General features: G+C 40.2%; 1 protein-coding gene across 2 annotated transcripts in view; it reads right to left on the reverse strand.

Annotated features, from left to right (window-relative positions):
- The window catches only part of MGAT5 (mannosyl (alpha-1,6-)-glycoprotein beta-1,6-N-acetyl-glucosaminyltransferase), a 130,095-nt gene extending 125,199 nt beyond the window's left edge, over nt 1-4,896 (reverse strand). The window contains exon 1 of one of the 2 annotated variants that reach the window (XM_014941177.1): nt 4,791-4,896. The gene's annotated coding sequence lies outside the window, so the exon portion shown is untranslated. The remainder of the gene's footprint in view (nt 1-4,790) is intronic. The other variant, XM_014941176.1, reaches the window with a different exon arrangement.
- Between the last annotated feature and the right edge of the window lie 439 nt (nt 4,897-5,335).

The raw sequence follows: 5,335 nt of genomic DNA on the forward strand, positions 1-5,335 counted from the left end.
CATTTTTTTGCTCCTACTCACTGCTTTCAAGTGTGCCTCCAAGGCCCCCACAGCCCAAGCATCAAATTAATGCCTCACTTGGACTGCTTGCCACTTTTTTTTTAAAACATCGCTACCCAAGGAACAGCTTTTGCAGCCCCTCTTCCTGCCAATATCATCTCCGAACCCACTGTAAGTCTACCATTAGCCAAATGCATTTTTGATAGGATTGTTATAATGCTTCAAGAGCTGAGATGCTGCAGGGTTTTGGAGGCATCTCTTGATTTTTCTTTTGGTACATGTATACCTGTGCCTGTGAAGTACGTGAGAAAGTTTGCATCCACATACAATGTACTAGTGCCTACACAGACTCCTTTCACTTTACTGCAGGAGTTTGCCAAATAGGTGTGAAAGTTTCTACGTTAAGAATATGACAGGTTTTTGCTAGGCACTAAATATTTATGTCTGCTTACTTTCTCTTTTTTTTTTTTTTTCAGGGAGAAAGCTCCTTTGCCAGGTGCCCCAGAAATTCCAAGATCAGATAAACAAACAAAAAAAGATATAGCAATATAAGACTGTATGTTCTTTTTCGGAAAAGGGGGCTCATTTCAATGTACAACTCATACCAAAAGCAAGACAGAAAGAAAACACCTGAAGATGACATGCTGCTTTTTGCTGAATGCTTCTACACAAATCATCCTGAGAACCTGAAGATGACAAAGATCTGGTTGCTGCTTTTTGCTGAATGCTTCTACACAAACTCTACATTTTCCATATTCATTGCTATTTTAATTATTAAAACCAGGAAACTTCAATTACATCTACACAGAAATGGGCAATTCAAACCAACATCAGGAGAAGCAAACTATTTCATGTTTCATGTTTCTTGGAGTAATATTTTAGAGGCACTAGTACTGGAAGCATTTCTTTTAGGCAGAAATAGCCTTCACACTACAGTGCACCGAAACAGTGCGGGACTGTCATTCTACTGTTAGATCATGCAAACAGTTTCATTCAGCATTCAATACAATCATATTACAACGTCTTGGTATAGAATGAATGAACAACGTCAAACCTGGACAACTACCAGGGTAGAAACATTCCTCATATTTATTCTAGGCTTCGTTTCCGGGGTTGGTTGTGGGTTTTTTTGGTTTTGTTTTGTATTTTTTTTTAAACAAGCTTTTCAGCAGAAGTAATGAATTGGTATGTCTGATAGCCTGTTTCAGTGCTTGATAACCCTTTCTGTGAAGGAATGTTTCCCAATATGCAATCTACTGCTTGACCAGTAGCTATCTGAAAATGCTTTGCTAGGACCTCAATGCAGATGACATAAAGAGCTGCACCAGTCAGGGGGCGTGCATCACTGGTCTGTTTCCTAAAGAAAGGAAGAACACAACCTTAAGAGGCAATGGAAAGGAAGCAGCAATAAACTTCATTACCTAAGTCTAACAAGAGTCAAGAAAAAGTTTTAGTTATGAAACTCTTCTATGAAAATGTAACCACAAGGAATACATTATATGGCAAAAATGTATATGGAAAGAAATGCAACAAACTACATGACGTATGAGCAACAATCAATAGAAGTAAAATAAGGTTCTGCCTGCTGCTTGTAACCAATGAAAATCCCTTTGCCTAAAGGACAAGGTCAAAAGAGGTGGTTGATAGCTTTCAAAGATTTGAGGCTTTTATCAGGATATAAAAATCATAAGACACACGTCAGTAGGTTAGACAAATAACCAAGGTTAAACAGTTTGGAATGCCTGTGGTATGTATGAAGAAGTACAGTTAGCTAACAGGAATAAGAAGACCTTGTGAGACTCAAAGGGCCAGGATCACGGGATTCTTAACTCACACAAACCATAAATAATAAATGAAATTAATCACAGCGTTGACTTAATCTCTCCTCATGAAAAGGACTTTACTACTTAAAGTGCTCTAAGAGGGAATCTGTCCCCTAAACTAATTTTCTGTTCTCTATTCTTTCACTGCAGTGTCTCCCTGCAGTGAAAGCCACTGGTACACAAGCCACCACAGATATATGAAAATGCCATAATTTTAGCAGAAGTTCCTCAAAAGAGCTACATTCTGGCCTGAGTGCATGCATAGACCTTGAACTTGAAGGATTCACCTGACTAAAGCAGACACAACTTCTCCTTGTTGCAAGGCAAGAACAAAGCCCCACATTTTCATCTTACGACAGCTGAACTATTCCAGCTTCTGTAGAAGAAAAAGGCTATCCACCCTGATAAAAGTTTGTATTGCCAACAAAAAGACGCTGCATCAGCAGTTGTGTCACCAATTCTCCATCATTATGGTGGCTCCCCCTCAAATACCATTCAATTCAGAGAGCCCATGTCAACATCCAGAACCAAACTAATATAAGTTTGTATAAAACTTTAGTCATCTTTTCTTTGTCGCCATGAATTGCAGTATATGAGTTATCAACTCACACGAACAAACAAGAAATAGTCAAAACAGATGGGGTCAGAAGGTACGGAAATCAAGCCACTATTCAAAACACGGTCTCAATGAGACTTACTCGTCTCAGAAGTTACATTTCCTTATAGATCTGAGCTCTTCAAGAAATGAAAGTAAAACATATAATGAAGCCTTTGGAACTTCAATAATGTATATCAATAACAGCAGGCTAAAAGAACAAAACAAGACGGGTTTGAGTGTGCACACACATACACACAGAGGCAAATACAAAATATTTTTTAGGTTTCGGTGTTGGGATTTTTTTGTTTGTTTAAATCCATGTGTGTATGTGGTATATGAAATGCAGAGGTGCATAAATACTAACTCAGCAAAAGCGGAGAGGAATAAAGGATGACCTTATTCCACTCCAATCAGCTAAGAATTATTTGAAACTGAAGATGCAGTAATAGCAAAACTGATTCCTGAAAGAGTTTCCACTCATCAGATTCCCAGCTGATTAGCACTGTGTAGCATGCTCATTTCCTTCAGCAGATGCTTCCGATGTTTGTTACCAAGAGTTGCTGTTGGAGTATTACTCTGGTTCCAAACTGGGCTGAGCAGAATTCTGCAGACACTTTGGGAATAACGTGACATAAATGAAAATTCTGTCAGAACCTGGCTTCTTTGATATTCCCCTTATTGTATTTGTCTCCACCACCTATTTAAGACACTAAGCATAGACTAAGTCAGACAATCTGTTGGCAAATAACCAAAAAGTAACGTTTGCCATAATCTCCCTATCACTTCTCTTCCTATCAATAAAACTGAATGAATTCTCCCATTCTCTCATCAAACACTGAGACAGTCTTCTTCAGGTCTCAATCTGCTCAAAACATGAACACTGCATTCACATAAGCCTCACACACACAAAGCCATAAACCTTTTTTTTTTTTTTTAATAGGGGAAAGGAAGGGAATCTGTTTGGAGGGCAGTCACTGAAAATTGGACAGCAACTGTCTTTACTCTAAGTAATTCTAGGAATTCAGAACACTTCATTATTTTGCCAGATTCTATTTCATGAAGCAGATTAAGGATTTTAGATGATCTGCACCCAGTTTTGCTGGCTGCTTCCTAAGTTTTATGCAGTTTAGTTTGGGAAGCTTAAACAACCTGATCTTCTTATATTCAGGATTCAGTCACTTTGTCTTTCAGTGTCATTTCAGCCCAGGCTATGTAAGCTGCCTTCCCCTTGGGCAGCAAGATGGATTTATCACCCAGAAAAGAGAGGAGCATATGTTCTTATTTAATCCTTATTCTGCTTGTACAAAATAAATCCATATTCTAGATAAAAGCAACAGAAAACGGTCTGCATACATTAAATTATAAAGAAGAGACACTGCTTTCCCTAAACATACTGCTCCACGGGCCATTTTAAGAGTAAACTATTCCCTACATCATCTCATATGGGTAAAGATCAGGAAGCAGTAGTAGTGAAAGTTACCTTGTATGTAACAAAACCACCAGAAAAAAAAGGTGAAGGTTTCCCTCCTACTACTTGGTACAGCCACCAGTAATTATATGAACTGTGGGTGCTGCAGTAAGCAGTTTCTCATGAAGAACACTCAGCGTCATTAAACAAAGATGAAGAAGGAAAAAGGTAAATCACCCATTCAGACTAAATTGGACGCCATGTCCCCAGGCAAAATGGTTTCAATAATAAATAGCAAGAACTAACCGGTTTCTCCTTTTTTGAAAGCTTTTCAGTCTCTTATGAAATGGCAAAAGTATTTTTAAAGAACTGAGATCACCTCATTGATTTGGGAGTAAAGACATAACCCCTAGCCAGCAAACAACTTCAAATGCTGTCCTCCTAAGGACAAAGATTAACAGATACTGTACCAGACATTCCCTCCTCCCTACTTGCAAACTCCCAAGGCTGTTTGCTGAGATAAAGCACTTGCACTGCACTAAGTCAAAATTCATTCTTGTATTTAGGATTATGAGTCATGCTCTTGAAAAAGCTATCATACCATTTCATGGGGACAAGGTGACAGAGCTTCTTAGACAGGGCTGTATACTAGAATAACATAAATCTTAAGAGTGAGCCTTCATTTTAAAAGTATTCTATTCTTGCTGCAGTTATCAAATGAGACTGATGTATCAAGACCTAATGCAAGAATTAAGAATTCATTCTCCAAAGTCTACTGACCATGATGCCAGAAAGAGGAACGTGCACTCAAAAGACAAGACTAATATTATACCGTATCTGGAAAAGATTGAACCTACACTCCCCGTGTTTGCAGTGAGGAAACTACCTCTACCAAGATTTAATTCCTCAAAACCGAATAACATTTATTTTCCCCCTAAATATGTCAAAGAAGTAAGTTTACCTTAAGTAGTTGCTAAAATTCAAGGGAGACAATAAAACCGGCCCCCAAAATTCTTGTCTCGTCTAGGTCCGCACACCTATGCAATCACATCAGGTCAGGCACTGCTTTTCACAAAAAAAAAAGATAAATCCCTACGGTCAAACCACAAGGTGATGTCGATGCGTAAGAAATGCCGAACCTGACAAATGAAAGAGCCTTGTTATGTCCAACCTCAAGCTCAATGCACCTCTGGCGAAAAAGTAGTAGCCCCGGCAGAGCGGGCACAGGGATGACAGCTTTCGGGAGCCTTTCTCTCAAATGCTCTTCCTAGAGGTTTGCAAAGTCCGAAGAGGAAACGAAACCGGCGCCGGGCGGCACCGAGCTCCGTAAACGGGCTCGGGAGGGGAAGATTTCAACAGACTTTTCGCTGGAGATCCATCCTCCCACCCACGGCAACGCTTCCCACCCGCGCTCCGCTCCAGCCTCCGCCCGCCCAGCGCGGCACACGGCGGGCGGCCACCGCCGGGCTCCTCGGGGCCGCTCTCCCCCTCCCAACACCCCCCCGC

The sequence above is a fragment of the Calidris pugnax genome, unplaced genomic scaffold (assembly GCF_001431845.1).
Source record: "Calidris pugnax isolate Ruff unplaced genomic scaffold, ASM143184v1 scaffold60, whole genome shotgun sequence".
NCBI lineage: Eukaryota > Metazoa > Chordata > Aves > Charadriiformes > Scolopacidae > Calidris > Calidris pugnax.